The 19,244-nt window shown below is 33.6% G+C and overlaps 1 protein-coding gene and 1 non-coding gene across 6 annotated transcripts in view; one reads left to right on the top strand and one right to left on the bottom strand.

The window, feature by feature from the left end:
* Positions 1-6,600: 6,600 nt before the first annotated feature.
* Positions 6,601-19,244, top strand: part of LOC146536040 (uncharacterized) — a 98,302-nt gene continuing 85,658 nt past the window's right edge. For 4 of the 5 annotated variants that reach the window (XM_085190660.1, XM_085190657.1, XM_085190661.1 and 1 more), the window contains exon 1: positions 6,601-6,739. The gene's annotated coding sequence lies outside the window, so the exon portion shown is untranslated. The remainder of the gene's footprint in view (positions 6,740-19,244) is intronic. The other variant, XM_085190658.1, reaches the window with a different exon arrangement.
* On the bottom strand, positions 16,238-16,311 carry TRNAT-AGU (transfer RNA threonine (anticodon AGU)). The gene has a single exon. It is a non-coding gene; the product is annotated as a tRNA-Thr (tRNA).

The raw sequence follows: 19,244 nt of genomic DNA, 5'->3' as shown, positions 1-19,244 counted from the left end.
AAATGCAAGATGCGATCTACGTGACGGACAATATTACCTGATAATCTTATAACGATCGACAGATACGCGAATACGAACGCGCCTTTGACATTGTCTATGGCGTGGACACTATTTTGAATTCTTATCTTAACACATATTTTTGAAGAGTAACGCGACGGTAAGCGCGACGTTTGTCGACAGGGACAGTGTGGGTTCGATTCTTAATCGGGGGAATGAGTTTATCTCTTTATTATATGTGTATTATATAGCTCTATATATATATATTATTTATTTTTATACTCTTTTAGGTTTACTTCCCTTATATAGCAGGATAGGCAAAGGAAATCTAGTGTTATGACACTCTGTTCCCCACTGATATCTCTATTTGAGATATTCCGTGTACAGTGGCGGTAAAGGATTTTATTTTATAACATATATTGATATTACGTAAAACGGAATGTAATCACGGTATCCACATTGAATTCAAACCATATTAGAAAATTCTGAAAACCTGCAACCTATTCATCACTGTAAATTGTTATATAAAGTAGAGCTAAGTGGCTAGATCTGCCCTCATCTATTCTGTTTCTTTGCTTCCTTCTAAGTCTTGTAATGTATTTCAATACTCTTATTGTATATTTCAATATTTTTGTATTAAGCACTTAAATTATATTTTGGCTACTTCCTAAAATTTAATTTAAGATCGTGGGGGCTGTAAACACGACGGTTATGGGTTTGATTCCCAATCTAGGGAATGAATTATTTTCACTCCCTACTAACTATTTTCACGAGTAATAAACAAAGCGCGGTGTTGTGTTCCGCCAAGCAAAGTCAAATATTCGTTGTCTTAACACCAGGATTAATCTGCCTACCTATCATTTTGTACACTTACTCTAGGCAGAGGCCTATCCCGCTATGCTCGAGACATGGTATCCCACGGTCTCGAGGATCCCACGGTCCCTCTGGACCCTATTTTAAGTACCAAATCACTCCTCAGCAATAGGTATTCATATTTCTCTTAACGGGAACGAGACACAGAATTCCGGAGGCATTGCGTGTTAAGTAGCGGAACTTAACGCCGCGCTTTGCCTGGTTGCCAGATCGAAAATGAATATTGAAATATTTTTAGTTGTACTTAAGTATATTATCTCTATGACATAATTATGCATATTATTCATATTAAAGTGAAATCGTATTACCATCTGGTATGAAAGGGAGTGTCAATGATGTCGCTATTAGATTTCTTTTTTAATGTTTACGTTAAATGGCTATGTTTATTTTATTTCAAGAAAAGCTTAGAGATGCCTCTAAGTCATTCTGTATTCTATTTCAGAACCATTTTATTTTATTGGTATATGGTTTTGTCTAACATGATTACAGCAATATATTACAAATTGTTTTTTTATAAGGAAGACAAAGCAAACAAGCAATTGGGTTACGTGATAGTAAGCAATCACCGCCGGAGGAGCTACAGGTACTTGTCTTTGTTGCCGACATTTAAAGTGGAGGTATCTCCACGTGCTTTTTAAAGGTACCCATGTCGCATCACCCCGGAAACAGCCGTATATAGTATTGTGGCATACGGAAATAAGTTTATACAAAACCGCACAGCAGTGAAGAGCATGTTGACGTTTCACATGTCAATAACCTCTTGACTTTTATAAGAGGTACCTAGGCTAAAAATTATATTTCATAAAAAAAAAATTCCAGAGTAGGGTGACAGTATTTTTGAATCGCCTGCGGAACTTTACGCCGGCAAACTAATATAACTGTTAAAGTTACATCTAATATCTTTTAACGACTGTAGTTTGCGCAAGATCTGCACTAGACGAGGTCGATGTTTGCGAAAATCAACAATATAACATAATTTATAGTTCAAAATAAAAATAATACGACAGTTTTATTATCAAATGTGTAAAGTTAGACATTTATACGATTACTAACTATAAATGGATTGATTTATGTGAGTTAATTTGAATAGAATACTTTCTGGCGTGGTTTAGATTTGAGAGGAAAATCACCTTTTATTTTTCTTTACTTAACATTTTTTATAACCTCACACTGTATTCCTCAACGACGTAAAATATATTTTAGGCGAAAAGTGGACAAAAGAGTGTCTTAATACTAGGTTCCCGGTTCCCTCAGCCTACCTTCTTATATGCGTGATGCAGCGTGAAGCTAAAAAAAGTATATTTGAAGCATCAAATCACCCATCAGCAAAGCGTGTGCACACTAAAATATTTCTCCAAGTCTTCAAGAATGCCTGTCCCTCAACTATTCAATTTATTTTACAACAGAATAGATAACGTCCTTTGTTCTCGCCCTTTCATAAAGATAATTGCGCTGGCATGCTGGAATTATGAACCTAATTATTACATTTTTAGAAATTTCTATCCTTGCGTTTTGTTGATAGCGTCTTGCTATAGACGCGATAGTTGAGAGTTCAATCCTCACTTGAGAAATGAGCAATCTAGATTTCCTTTATTTGGTGAGAAGGCAAATGAGGCGTTAAGCTCCGCTACTCAACACGCACTCTAGATTTGTATAGTGTATTAGTGTTAGTGATAGATTCTATCTCTTTTTATATTATAAAAAAAAAACAAGTGAATAAACAAAAATGCATTAACATGTCCAGTAACGATCGCGATGCAGACAACATCAACGACATATCATTTATTAAAATGGTTTAACAGTTACAAGGCAACAAGGAAACAAACAAACACACTAAAAACATAACCCTCATTTTGGGCTTCGTCGCAGTCAGGTAAATAGTCTCCATAAAACAAACAAAATAAAAAAATATTAAACACACTAGCAAATTTTCAAACGACTAACAGGATTAGGAGCTCAAAAAAACCTTATATTAAGAATGCTGTAAGCATTTTATCATAAAAATATATAACAAATTAGCTAACATGTCGCAACAGCCGGTCCAACTGGACCCGTATTTGGCGCAAGTAGGCGTCCTAGGCACGGAAATGAAATGACGTAAACTTTAAGAATATTTTCGTTTTGACCAATTATTATATTACTAACTTTCAAGCGTGACTTCACTCGTGAGATCAAATTATAAATAAATATAGATAAATAATAATTTTGTATGACACATGACACAATAACAAATTTGATCAAATTAATTGCTTCCTATCAGGATGGTTAGTAATGTGAGCCTAAATGACAAACCTAAAAAACATAAAAACTGGGTTCTAAATCTACCACCATTGTGACAAAATGACACCTTAAACCTTTTAATAAAAAAATATAATTCACAAAATATAGTAATCGCTCACAACATCCTTACAATCTCGATGGTATTTTGAATTAAAATGTCAAAGGAGATCATTTGGCTTGTGCAACCGGAAACAGACACGTTTGTATGTACATAGTTGTTTAATTGATATTCAAATTGTGTTAATATTGTAAATTAATGATGTATAAAAATCGAGCGACACAGCGTCTCCTGTAAACATGGCGGCTGTGGCTTGAATTACCAGCTGATAATTGTTATTACCTTCTAATCCTGGTGATTGTAGACAATATTTCGAAAATTCGGCGGAAAGTGGGTAACGGAGAACCTCAACTAAGGTTTCCTGTGCTACTGACTCGTAGTTGACTTATATGATTGAAGATATACCTATACATATGAATATTGGAAAAAGAAAATAACTCAGAGCAAACAAAACCACGAACAAAAGCTAGTCTAGATTAACTCGTAACCTTAGTTCTTTATTCGTCGCGTCGTGCTGGAATCATTAAATACATAATGAAGCAGTTCGTACTGTGTTGTTATCTCTAACGATATTCTATCGTTACTTTGTATCAAACCTAAAGGGAATATGTGAAAATTATACCATGAACGAAATACTTGACGTCACCTTGGTGTAGCTAGCATGTGCTTTTGTTGATTATGATAGGTGTGGGTTTGATTCCCACTGGGCGAATTGGATTATTTTAATTTCCTCGAATGTTCGCTCTGGTAACAAGACGCGACATTGAGTTCCGCGGTTTAACACGCAATGTCTCGAAAATAGGGCGGAGAGTGGAGTTTGGAATGTCCTTCCCTTTGCCCGACCTGCTGCTGCTATTCATATACAAAACTTGCCTTTACCTGCGGCTTCACTCGCATGGTCAAAAGGGAATAAGTAAGAGTTGTGTATGACACTAGCTTATATCGAAATGTATAGTGCGTCGTCTGAAGCCTTGCCTTGCTCGATAAATGGACTACCTAGCACAAAAAGAATTTACGAATTCTTCAGTTTTATAATATTGATATAGAAATATAGCTAACACTTTATACTATATTTTAATATGTTATTCACGCATTGAAGACCAAATGTAAGCAAAGTATAAAACGTATAGCTTAATTGGATAAAGCATTAGAGTGTTTTAGACATTAGAGCGTGGGTTCTAGTCCCGTTAAATTTTCTAAGGATTTTCAATAAGACTAGAACGTATGTTACATTGTTTGTTAAGAAAGTTTTTTATTAGAATAATTCTTGTAGTTATTATATATCGAACTGCAATATTTATTTTACATATAAATGAATGTTTACATGCGACTGTAAATGCGACGGTTGCGAAGGTTCAATCCCACTCGGGAAAATGAAACTTTTAATATTTTCATTTCCTCGCTCTGGCAAAGAGGCAAAGCGCGGCGTTGAATTCCGCCAAATCAACATACAACGCATCCAGAATTCAGCGGCAAGTATATAACGGCAGTATCTTAATGGGAACTGCCACTAGGTTTCCTCTGCCTGTCCTATGTAAGGTATGCAGCGTGACACTAATGAAAAAAGAAAAAAGTTTATGCTAGCTACATGCTGAACCGCCCCATTTTAAAAACATTTTAAATTGAATGGCGGAAATGAAAATAATTCATTCCCTTTAGTAAGCATTGAACCTACAACCATTGCGTCCACACTCCGACCACTCAATACACATACAATTTTATGTGCAAATCACGTAAACTGACGTGAACATGAACGAAAGTTCTTTCTCCAACAAATATATTAAAGGCAGGATGCGCTTCTTATTTGTATGCAGCTGTCAAGGACGTGAGGCGACAGATGCGGAACAAGATCGAGGTTACGAGGATTGTTATTTGCATTTTACTTTCGCGATAAATAGATAAACAGTGGATGAAATAACAAGTACGACGGCCGTCGTGGCACAGTGGTAACACGTCTGACTGTACACGCCACGGTTGTAGCTTTACAGTCAGACGTTGGTATGTATCGGGGAAAATTGTCTTTGAGCAGGGCGTAGTGTTAAAACACTCCGTTGTCCAATTTTCGAAACATTGTATGTTGAATAGCGGAGCTTAACGTCGCGTTTTGTCACGACTTACCTGAGCGAGGAAGCCAAAATAGTTCACTTTCTCTTGAATCGAACCCACAAGCGTCACATTTGCCGTCACACACTATGCCACGACGGTATCTACATATATTTTATATTATAGAAATAATATAAAATATTACAAAGGCGGCCATTATTCAAGTCGACAGACTATTTACGCATGATTTGATGATCGTAATGTTCTTTACGCGGGACGTTGATCCCGGACATCATCAGTCGAATATTATCTGTGGGTACTCTCTCTTAAATCTATTCCTTTCCGGATCCTACTTTCACAGAGTAAAAAAAAACACGGAAATATTTTAATATTGACATAAAGAAATTAAACAAAACGATTGGCAGTAAACACCATGTAGCATTCATTTTATCTGCGGGGTTTCTGTTGCGTTAAGTTCCACAATTCAAAATATATATATTTTTTTATTTAATTGTATCTTTAGTCAATTAATATTTTTCATATTAATATTTATGATAAGTCAGTTGTAAGCATGTAAGTTTAATTCTGCGTCTTATATTGACAAAACTTGGGTAGTGTCAATACGTTCCATTCTCCACTTCATGCCTGATTTCGACATATTGCATGTTGAATAAAAACTCACTTTGTTGAACTTGAATATTGTTGCTATGGTCTGTTTTGCCTAGGAGGGAACTGCTCACCGCTCATGGGGATCGATCCCACCCACTTCACCCATCATCAAGTTAACAGACAGACCCAATTCTACAGTAATATTACTTATAAAATAAAAGTTTCATCGCAGTTTCATTACGTATCACAGAGCAGACGTGACCATAACCTACCTTTCGTCCACTTTCCCTCGACTCAGTACCTTCCACCATCTTCATTGATAACCTGCAAGTGCCAAAGAACAGTTATGTGCGAGTAGACATTGAATTGAGTATAAATATACCTTAAATTAATTAATTTATACAATAAAAATAAAATAATAAAAGAAATAACGAAAGAGAAAAAAATTAGAAAGAAGTTTAATTTAATAAAATCGTTTAATTCTATTCATTTATCTATTTAATAATTTACGCCATTTGGAAAAATAAGCAAAATACATTTTATAAGAAACAAACAATTTTTGCAGTAAGCATTATAAAAATGAAACATTTTTATTCATCAATCTAAAACACATTTCTCAAACACACAAAAACAAACAAAACAAAATTAGTAAAAGTACCAACCTTTTAAAAAAACTAACAAAACAAAAAAAAATCCTAGCTCAATTCATTCATTATTAACCATCTGTAGAACTGTCAATCTGTGTCTGTGCGCATTTAGATGCGTATGCGCATAACGGGGCTGACTGCGCTGAGAGACGCACGTGTTCTACCGCGAGTTCTGTGCAGTGCTGTGTTGTGTTTATAAAGTTGACGAAAGAACTATTTTTCCTTTAGAACGGTAAGTTTTCGTTTTTTTTATAATAGCTTCAGTTAATTTAATACCTGCTTTAGTAATTTAGTGAGAAAATTAAGTATTTTCTAAAAACCTAGTTGTTTAGTCTACTTTCCTATTTAGATCAACATTTTTAAATGACGTTTAGATCCAATTTCCAACTAAAAAACTATTTTTTTTTAGTATTTTAATTTTAAAAGTAGGTTTATGCATGTTATCTTTATGTAGTGTTTCTAAGCATTTATTGTTTGTTTTCTTTTCTAATAAAAAGCAGTCATTTTAAATTGGGTTACAAGTGTTTTACTTTGAATTTTTTAAGATATATAAAAAAAACGAAGTAAGTTATAGATATAAAAAATGTTCAATGTGAATTAATTTACTCTGTATATATATTTCTTCTATTTTTTGATCTAGATAATGTTTTTATTTTAGCTATCTTTAAAAATATATTTAAAAAAATCCAATTACAATTATTCATTATAAATAACTTTATAACAGTCTCCATTTAGAACAATCGCAACAGTTAGTAAATTGCTCTAAATTTTACTTTTAACTACCGTCTATTATATAAATATATCATAAATAAAATAGTATAGTTAAAATTGATTATTTCATCCATTTCAGACTACCCTAACATTCCCAAAATGTCAATATTTTTTTGCTTCAAGCTATATATATCTATCTATAAGTTTTTGTATGTTTTTATGGAAATGTCTAATTTTGAGTTTAACTATTATTCCGATTTTTATATATATATAGAGATATTATTAAAATATAATATACTAACCGATACCCGCATCTTTGATTGGGTGGACACCTAAAGGACGTAAAAAGCAAAATCCAGATATTTTTCCGTTCCTGTAGAATTTTTTGCGAAATCCTAAATCTGACATCCCACTTACAATCCTAAAACTGTTAAATTTACGTAAACTTCATCTGTCTTGTTTGTTATTATTGAAAGTAATATTTCAGTAAAATATAAAAATATATTTTTAATAATTTATTATTTATTTTACTTTACGAGATAAACAGCGATTGTTCAGTAATTGCCGATGAGTGATTAGTTTTTCATTTTCAGTGTATTTTAATTCTTTCTAAAGTATTTACTGTATTTTATTGTTTATAATAATTGTTGTTTTTAATAATTGTTGTTGTTGTTTATATTATAATAAGTTCGTAATTTTCAGTCTATTTTAATGCTTCCTAAAGTAATTTAATCCACTGTGATTACAATTTTTGGTTCGAAAATTGAGGGTAGGGCGCCTATACATGCGGAGCAGGAAATTCGGGATCAATTATCAAGTTCAAGTGTAAAGATCAAATTATCTCAATTCAAAATTATGCTACTAATTAACTAACTTTTATTGGTTTTAATTTTTATTTTACTTTTTTGCATATCTTCCACTTGTTCGCAGTGACATAATATTCGTTTCTCCCTTATAACTTATTTACACATTGACTCTGTGTTGAATGACAAAACTTGACACAAGAACTATGCTATACGAACTCATCTATAATAGATCCCTAAATTAGACTGGAACCCATAACGACCGTCCCTGCGAAAGTGCGAAGTGCTTAAATAAACCATTTAACTCAATAGTATACGTTTATTGCAGTTGAAGGTTAAAATAAAGCTGAGATTTGCTCTAAATGCCGCTACCACCACTTAAGAGAGCGGTCATTGAACTCGCTAATCGAATGCGGGTAATTGGAACTAAATAGCTTAATAATTCCACTATTTAATGTAAAAAGTAATTAATCTAATTTTTTTGTTTTCGTATTTTTAAAAATATTTTTTCAATTACAAATATATACTTTTTCAGCTTTACGCTGTTTTCCGCAAGTAGCAGGATAGGTCCGCTCCTCAGTTTCCTCCAGATGCTCAACACCAGAGCGAAGAAATTATTAAATATTTCATTTCCTCGAGTAGGACTCGAACCCACAACTGCCCTCCGAAACCTTCAAACTACGAATATATGTATGACGCGGTTTTTAAATTTCCACTTGTTTTAGTATCGTTGATTCATGAGTCAACGCAATGCCCGTATATAAAACTCTTTCGCTTACTAACTAAATACCTCACAGCCAAAAACCTCGGCGTTTAGTTCTGCAACCCAATACGTAATGTAAATGTCTGAAGTGCCTTGACAGTAACTTCCCTTTGTTAAACATTTAAGATAACTGTTATTTTATGTTAAAAAAAAAATTTCTAAAATATATAAATCGAATCTACACCCATAGAGTATAAAACAAACAGTTCTTAACAGCGCTATTATAGCATCATTATAACAATGAAATTAAGTATTGTTTAATTAACCGTCTGACAGGCATTAGTTCATTCTTCACACATACTCGTACTTACACGAACACTTGTCGAAACAACGTCGACTATTACAATTTACAAATGAAACAAAATTAAATATCGTATATATTTAAGTATATCATGTTTATTAAATTCATTTTAAATATTTTGAATTAAAAAAAATATTAATGGATGCGTTTCGCAGTACCAAAGCGGGAAAATGAAAATAATTAATTTATATCATTCCCAAAATGGGAATCGCATCCACGACCATCAACCAACATAGATACAAAATATATTTTTATAAGAAACTTTTCATTGACGCATCCATAATACTTAATATGTTTTATATTGAAGAGCACTGACGAGTTTATTTAAATTAACGTGCTAATCCCAGGAAATATTGTAACGAATTGGGAAGCTAGTGTTAAGATACTCCGCTCCCCACTTTCCGCTGAACTCTGGAGGTATTGTATGTTGAGTGAAATAGAAATATTAAATATTTCATTTCTTCGAGTGGGAATCGAACCCACAACCTGTGGCGATTATGCACACACTTGTGCCTCTATTTTTGTGTTCGATAGTCTATTTAATGAGGAAGAATATAGGCTGCACGTAAAAGTAAGTAATAAATAATATACTTAACAAAATGACAACTTATTTCAATAACGATATACAACACCTTAGCTCTTATTTCCGTTTCAACTGGAAGTTACCCGATAATTCCATTTGCTTATTACGCAACGAATATAAATATTATAGTTATTTGATATTATTATATAATATTCTGTATATGTACAGTTAATAGTTGTGTTTTTATTAATAATATTTTGTAATATTATTTGCACATTTATATAGGACCTGTTGGTGATAAAAAATCGCATAAAAACTATCCTTATTTTATTGTGAGAAATTTTAAGTATTTTTATATGTAGTAGAATTTTTATAAAGGTATTTAAAATTCCCAATTCAGTCGTCACACGCACTTTAGTCGCGTAGAGTTTAAGATGTAAAATGGAAAATTCTGATTTTATTATTTGTACTTTGCCTTATAGTTTCGAGAAAGCCCTCGCATTGCCCAAAAATATACTTTAAGAAAACCTTACTGATTAAAAACCGACTGACAATACTAATTATATTTTTTAAAAAAATCAATAACGTCGATCAGTCCATATTTAATTGGCAATAAAGCGAAGTTATTAACAAGATTATAATAATACAAAACAAAAGTGCACTCTATCGAGAGTATTTGCAAGTGTTACACAAGTAAGTTGTAACAGTACTACGTAGACGTACGGAGGGTAGATACGACCAGCTATCGATTACTCGGATATTGGTTTGCGGTACCGATCTGACGCGGTGGAGACAGTGTTGTGAAATACTTTAATAACTTACATAATAATATTTTAGATTTACGGTTGTAGGTTCGATTCCCACTCGAAGAAATAAAAAAAAATCATTTCCTCAGCTCAGCTTACAGCCAAAGCGCGGCGTTGAGTTCTGCCACTCAACACGCAATGCCTCAAGAATTCGGTGAAAGTGGGAAATGGAAGTCTCTTAATGGACCAGATTATCCTAGCATTGGGTTCCCAGGTTTTTTCTACTTCAATGTGCATGAACATTAAATGTAAAATGGAACATTACATGTTTTCCCGCTTGTGTGGGAAATTCGAGAAATCCTTTTTGTCTTCTCTACATTTCCTAACCTACGAGTATCTGCATGTCTTCAGTAATGGAAGGCAGAATAATTACATTTTGATAGCTTCTATCAAAATAAAAATATTCTTTACTTAATTAAGCCGTTAAAGCACTCTTGCATTACCCGCAAAATGCGCAAACTCCATAAAGAAAAAAGCTTAAAGTTATCGATATTTAAATCTTTATAATTTTACCTCTATACACAATTCCGTTATCAAATATGTTGTACCGACAGATTCATTTGGAGCATTCATCATTGTTAAATGTATACAGTGAAAATAAATCTCCCAACTGAAATATGTTCTACAGCTATGAAGTATGTCCTGAGGGCTGTGTTAATAAATGTTACATGTATTTAAATCTGGAATTTACTATTATTATCCTCCATCACTAGAATTTTCCTGCGGGTTCGTCTCTGTAGTCTGTAGACTTTTTATTATCTTATAAGATATACATATATTAACGTAAATTCCGTATATAATTGATATAACAAAAATTATCGTTTCGTTAATTAGTACCATGTTTAATTTTTACGGCTTTTTACATGGTTATTGAATTTTCTTAAATGACATCGTATTATAACTTACAGGGATAGCTATTAGTTCCATATAAGGATTATAAATTTTTAAAAAATATATTTGGTTTCGGTTAAAGCATTGTAACGTGTAGGTCGAGACATTACTTGCTGAGTGGAGGAATTTAACACCGCTCTGCTCGTACAAAGGCCTTCCTCCGAATAGGAGTTGAATCTACAACCGTCACGCTAACAATCACTCGCTGTGCCACGGCGGCTTCAACTTTATTAATTATCTCCAACAAAAGACTTCCTCGCCAATACTGGTCTATGCGATATGAAGCGCGCTCCGTTGCGTCAACGCATGCACGTCGCGAGTCGACCGAGCGTGCGAGGTGCCGTGTGAACGGTGCGCACCACGCTCGCTTGTAAGCCGTGACATAACATATTAAACTTTATTAACCTTTTTTTATTGAAATATTTTTTATGATGTAGCGGTTTTTATTATATTTTTTTCTATAATCAGATTAGATTTTTAAACCTTTATTAAATGCAATCATCTCTAATAATCAGCAAATGTAATTGTTAATAGTAGTCAACAATAGTTTGTGGGGATCATCAAACAACAAAAAGTTTTAGAAAATTCTCCATGTGTAATACAGACCTATTACATCATCTAACAAGAAATCATTGTGTGATATAATAATTTCTTATGCTTACTATATTACATGGACATGAAAAACTACCCAAGTCGAGTGTGTAACACACCGTGTGAACACAGAATTCTTCGCGATACATGATCCATCTTCCTCCTTCGATGCCTATCTGAGACAAAGCCTTCTCAACCGGAAGTAAAATTATCTGCCCTCATCAACTCATGTTGTCTTTTAGATGTGGAATTTCATATTTTGCATATATTTTTGTAAAATATACCTCGTAATAGATATTATTTCTTGGCCTTTTAGCTTCACGCCATATTCTTCATATCGGCAGAGGGAACGTAGAGTTAAGACACTTTATTCCCCACGCCCTGTAAAACGTCTCAAAAAACGTTGCGCGTTGAATGACGAAAGTCAACGCTGCGCTTCTTCTTACCAGAGTGAGGAAATGAAAATAATTAATTCTCCCGAGTGAGGGTAGAACCCATAACCGTTGCCTTTATAGCCAGACACTGTGCCGCTGCGCCACGACGATCGTAAATAGTCGTAATAGTCGTAACGGCCTCAAAATTGAACGAATAAAAATTTCAAGACCTGAACTTCATTTCTAAGAAGGTAAGAAGAAGATATACTCATCAATGTACCGCTACTCTTCATATATATTATGTAACATTTCAATTTAAACTGCCAACTATTGCCTCTAGTAGTGCATCGAATACATCAATGGTCACATGACTTGGGCACTGTCGCACAAGTCTAATACCACTTTATGTACGCGTGATTGAATGATGGAGTTGTGCTCTTGATGGATGGTTACGAGTTCGACCCCCATTGAGTGCATTTCTATTTCCTAGGATTGTTAGTTGTGTCACATTAAGCGGTAAATACGTAAGGATGAAATAAGAGTTATTTATGAAAGAAGTCATCAGGCTTTAAAATATTGTTTCTGTTGCCACTGGGATGTAAGGTAAATATAAATGATACTTATTCTTAAAAATGTTCTGAATTCAGTAAGAAATAGGAGTCTTGACACTAAGATCGCTTTTCCTTTGCTACTACTAAGCATATTTTTTAAATAATAAATATTATCTCATGTAAGCTACGACAATAAATAAGTGACTCGAAACGTCACTTGGAAAAATGTTCTTGATCTTGAAGTTATATTTCTTGCGAGGCACGAAGCAGAAAACAAAGTTTCCATTTCTTCGCCTTCGGTAACAATATAGTTATTGAATCGCGGCGTTGAGTTACGCAACTCAACACACAATGTCTCTAAAATTGTCCCCTATGCCTAACCGCAAGCCGCGGGAAACGTTACAAAGGTTTATTAAATATTAAGTTATAGTTAAGTGAACTTTTTAAACCGTTCAAAGTTATGACAAACATAAAACAAGCTTTCATATTTCATTAGCCGAAAGCTCGAAGGCAGTAGCTTGTAATTTCTAAACTACAATTATGGTGAAAGATAATATACAAGTTCTCGTTAACGTTAGTTACAATCGTATGGAATTATTACACTTGAGGAATTGTGTTAATTTAGTCCTTTATTGTGGGTTCGGTGGCGGCGTGATGTAAATTATATTTTTTTCTTGACAGAGGGAATCTATGAACCTAAGACACTCCCGTTGCCCACCTACCGGCGATGTAGGTACTTAATAAAGGTAAAATGCGTCTTATCATTACGATTATTATATTTTTTTACCGTTTTACACTGTATTCTGCGTATAGCAGTAGGGTAGTCCGAGGGAACCTAGTGTTAGGCTCCAGTTCTCACTTTCCGCCCAATTCCCACAATATCTATAGGTATGACTAGAACTCAACGCACTTTGTTCATTTGTTGTGTTTATTAGGACGAGATAAGGAACATATTTCGTTTCTCCGAGTGGGAATCGAATCCACAACCATCACGAAGCCACCAAAAGAACCGTAATAATAACCAGTCTGTTACTAAAAGCAATATTATTTAATTTAATCACCATGTATGTACCAGTTGCAAAATATTTAACAGCGCTTTGTTGTTCTTAATTATAACTCTCGTTATACCATCGAGTAACAGCTAGGTAATGTTTAAAAAGGTCAAGAGCGATCGAAATAATCAAATAAATTATATTATATAAATAGCCATTATATTTACAGCACCAGATGTATAAATAATTTTTGGAAGGAATTTACCAAATATATGCAATGCTGGGCTTTTTAATTTAATATGATGATTATGAATTTAAATGGTTATTTTATCGCAATATCGCCGTGGTAACAGGACAAAACGCGGCGTTGAGTTCCGTAACTCATCATATAATAATATAATCGTACATCATATAATAATATAATATACGAAAATTAAGCAGTCTGTGTGAACAGTGCGAAACTATAAAAAGATCACTAAATGTCACTCAACACTAAATGTCTCGAAAATTCGGGGGAATGAGTGAAACAGAGTGTCCCAACACTAGATTCTCTCTGCTGACCCTGCTATTAACCTGAATTTAGAAACAATAACATAATTTCACATTCAAAACATAAATAATAATAATATAGTAAAATGTACAGCAAGCACAATATACAACAAATAATGTTCGAGTTACAATTATTATACTACATAGAGTCACGTATTGTGTTGACATTGTTGGCGTTTATCAATAATTTATTATTATTAGGTACTCATTTTGTAATATTATTGCGAAAAACTGAAAAATGTGTGTATGTCTGTCCGGATCTACCTGTACAGATTGATAGTATTGGGTCTAATTCAGGTACAAGTGGGTCGAATTCAATTTCTTAGATTTTGTTACATATTTACAAGTCGACTTAATGAAAATTAAAATAAAAGTGTTTAAAATGTGTCATCCATTATCAATCTAAAATTTTGAATTTATGTGAAGTTACAGTTGTAATATTTTTAAAGTTAAGTAAGTTTAAGGTAAACCAAAATAATAAAAAGCAAAATGTTGTATTTGCAGTTCATTCCATACAAAGTAAGTACATATGTACATCAACATTTATAAGTTGTACTTCCCGTTGACCTACAAACCTGAGACTGGTAGGGAAGTCTGACTCGCACTTGACCGGTTTTTCCTTTAATTTTTAGCTTCCCGCATATCTCATAGTTTAAGTAAAAATGACATTAACTACTTTGCATCAAAGTAGCCTCCCCACGAATAATGCTCTTGATTTGTAACACATCTCTACGACCTCGGCGGATCGCGCAATCCTGTGTAATCGTTTAACGTGTGAAAGTAAACGAGAAGTGTCTGTATCAAATACACTATATTTACTAATTTGTGGGCTTTAGATCGGTGGTTGGGGGTTCGAAACCAATACAAATATTATTGATATGGAGTGTTTTTGCGGTTACTTTTAAATAGATTGATAAGTGTTATATTTTTCAATAAATGAGCGAGCATCTGACCATAAAAGCGACGGTTGTAGATAAATGTTCACTAGGGGAAATTAATTTTCCGCCCCTTTACACGCAATGTCTCGTAAGCTTGAGAAGTACCCTGCCATAGGTTCGCGGAATACTCACAGCGTAAATTCCAACACAAATATATTAGATGTTTTACCACAAATTTAAGTAACTTTGTAATATTTTTTCCAACAAAGTAAACGTATACAAGGCTGTGGGAACTTTAACTATTCACGTTTCTTATTTTTCACCGACTTTCGACAATGTGTGACGTAACGTTGAGATGATAATATTGTAATTCTATGTAATAACCGAGTTCGTTGTTAAAGAGCACATATACCTACTGTGAAAATATGAATTAAATCTCACATTTTTTATCATTTCGTGCAGATATTTTTAGTTAGAAAGTAAAATTTCTTCTCATCTCAGTCTGGCTTAATAATAGTCTAAAGAAAGCTAACATATTGTGGACGTAATTAATATATATGTATAAATAATAATATCCTAAAGCTGAAGAGTATGTTTCTTGAACGCGCTAATCTCAGAAACTACTAGTTCGGATTGGAAACTCTACTGGTTGTAGTTGGATAACATCACAACATACACACCTCTTAGTTGTTTTCATTCAAGCACGTGGGCCAGCGGACCGGGCCGCGTTATATATATTCATGCAAGTCCTACATTTTGATAGAAAAGCGGAGATAACCCATTTAGAGTCCGTCGAAAGATTGTGCGTTGGATGACGCAACTCAACATCGGATTTCCCCTCTCTTCATCATATCAGGAATTGGTTTCATCCAACCATATTAAAAAAAGAAAAATATTTTTTTGTACATATAACTATTGAGAAACGAAATTTAAAAGTAAAAATAAAATAAAAAAAAAAGAATTAATATTAATTATTTATATATAAAAAATTCCACCCAGGCCCCGGCGAGATTCGAACTCGCGATCTCCTGTTTACTAGACAGGCGCTTTAACCAACTAAGCCACGGCGCCGCTGCTGAGGTGGGATACAGTGCCAAAATTATTTTTACATCAGTATCGTAATTTTAAATAGCGTGGGTTTTTATGTGTTAGAAGTTTTTTAAACGACTGAGAATTACAAAGGAGGGTAATGTGTTTATCAATCTATGTGTGTATGTATATATGTGTTTTTATTTTATTCATTTTATTAAAATTTTTGGTACGTATTATTTTACAAAGACAATTTATATGTAAGTAATAACAACTAAACATGTGAATATTATGTCTACTCGTCTTTAAATTAACGCTGACCACACAATTATAATCCTCTCTTTTATAGTATTTGTCTTTATCTAACTGTCACGGTTCATGAGATACCTGCAGCATGGTGACAGACGGACAGAGAACGAAGCCTTAGTAATGGGGTCCTGTTTTACCCTTTGGGGATTTCGTCAAAACCCTAAAAAACGATTTGACATCGTAGTGGCGCGGCCGCACATGGCGTATAATTGTAAACACGACGATTGTGGGCACAGCACTCATGAGGAATGATTTATTTTAATTTTCTTGGTCTGATAACAAGACCAAATTCTGTCATAATTTTTAATTTGAACGGTGTAGTGGGAAACGGAGTATGTCTTCGCACTAGGTGCCTCTGATTACACATCTGTTTGCGGAATACAGCGTGAAGGTTCATAAATGAATCACGAATTACGAGAAAACCGAAGAAGACAAGAAGACAATATGTAACAAGCACCGTAATACGTTAAAGTACGATTAAGAAGAAAGAAAGCTGCGAGCTCTGTCACGCGACAACACCACGCTCGATCACGCATCGATACACAATAAATAAAATAAATGGATATATAACTGTATAACTGTTAATATACAATAGTATATAATAGTTAGGTTTGTGCGCGACGGTTGTGGGTTCGATGCCCAGTTGAATGCGCTATCGTTTGATTTGTTCTTGTATTATTAAGGCAGGGTAGGTTCATGTATTTGTTTATAACTTAGCTAGTAATAATAGTCGTCAACTAATATACTAAATTCTGAATTACTAAATTTAGTTATTTAGTTTAACAGAATATAGTATAGAGAGATAAATAGAGCATGAATAAAAATTTCTATAATATAAATATTCCTCAAAGGAATTGAACTTACAATGATCGCGTGTATAGAGGTACTTACCAACTGCGCCAATATAGCTTTGTATGACTGTATACAATTATATCGTGTTACAAGCAATTTCTAAAGCTTACGCAAAACACGCGATTCGCCATAAGATGTCAGTACTGTTATCGAAATTTTATAACCGTGTCGCAGTGGTTCTTAACAAAGAAACAAATATAAAATATATTTTTTATTACGAGTAAAGCTTAAATTTGCAATATTAGGAAATTTACGTTAAATAATATTATCATTAATAATACATTATTTTACACTTTTCTTTGTTTTACGCCTATTCTTTTGTGTTTCTATTTCTGCTATCAAATTTTTAAAATGTAAAAATTAAGTAAATCACGCCGTTACGTTACACCACTCATGCAATTTCGAAATTTCTAACCTAAAGTAGAATTAGTATCTCCATGCCTAATGTGAAGTTGTGTGTTAAAGATGTGCCGCAATAAAAAATGTTGAGAATCGCTGACATATCGGTACCGATACCAAGAGACTTGGACGCTGACCGTTCTTTCCTTAACGGTTTAAAATGAGAGAAAGTATTGTATTGTTTTATTGAATTTTAATTTAAGTAAATCTGTTAAATATTTAGTTTTCTGCGCTTTGTCGACCCATTCACCTAGTAAGTGTTTAAAAACAGCTTTAGTTTATATTGATTTTTGATATATTTCATAATATATGTGGAGAATCTTATTATAGATAATTGAATCAGAATTGGACGTTTTGAGTAGTTTTTTTAGCTGACTTTCGCATATCGGTAGAGATGGGAAATCTATATTAAAACTCTCCGTTTTAAATTTCGAGTCACTACGTGTTGAGTAGTGAAACTCATCTGGTCTTATTACCAGATCGAAGAAATGAAAATATTTAATTTCCCCGAGTGGACTTCTGCCTGCACATTCTGGTTGAAAAGAAAAAAAAGTACGTTCTCTTGATTTGGCTGTATCAATCAGACCTCATATCGAGCTAGGATGCAAAAAAATGCAATCCTTAAGTCCATTTAAGCAAATAAAAATGCGTCGAGTAGTGGATTATAAAACACTTATTGAATTAATTATAAATACATAAAAATAACAATAAAAAGAATCATTGTTACAATTCATTCACTCATTTTTGTAACAAACCTGACAGCTGCGCACGCGCACCTGTCAATTTTTATCAAGTACCTACTAACGATTCCCGTTGGCCCCAAGACCGCGGGCCACGAGTTCGGAAAGCTCTTTCTATAACTATTTAAATTGGAATTAAATTTCTTCAGATAATAATTACTGCTATCTTGGTATGAAAATATATAGACATACTATATGTTTAGATAACATAGTTTATATATGAGACGAGTAATGAAATATTTTCATTCTCTAACTCTGGTGACGAGGCCTAGAATGAATATGAATATGACTTGCCTACCGTAACGATAGTGGTTCCTAATCTCACTTAGATTAATATTTGTAACTTAAGTGTGTAAAGAGGCAAAGCGCGGTTTTGAGTTCCGCTAGTCAAGACATAATGATCACAAGAAAAATGTTACAATTCAGATAAAAATGGGCAACGGAAGTGTAATGGGAACGGAGAGTTTTAACATTAGGTTCCCAGGTATTCCAGCTTTTTGCGAGATACAGTGGAAAGCTACGAAAACACTTCATCGAATAGATTTCAAGACTTAGGCCTATATTTATAAACCGCTCTCAAGAGTGGTGAGGTTTTCTCTTGAAGACGACCCTACAATTAAGTCTTGTTCTGTGTTCAAATACCAGAAGTTCGTTCTTGAATTATTGCATACATTT

Source organism: Heliconius melpomene, chromosome 10 (genome assembly GCF_056956725.1).
Source record: "Heliconius melpomene rosina isolate 202511_hmr_F chromosome 10, ASM5695672v1, whole genome shotgun sequence".
Classification (NCBI taxonomy): Eukaryota; Metazoa; Arthropoda; class Insecta; order Lepidoptera; family Nymphalidae; genus Heliconius; species Heliconius melpomene.
Note: the sequence above shows the minus strand (reverse complement) of the source record. Positions and strands in the feature narration are given on the sequence as shown.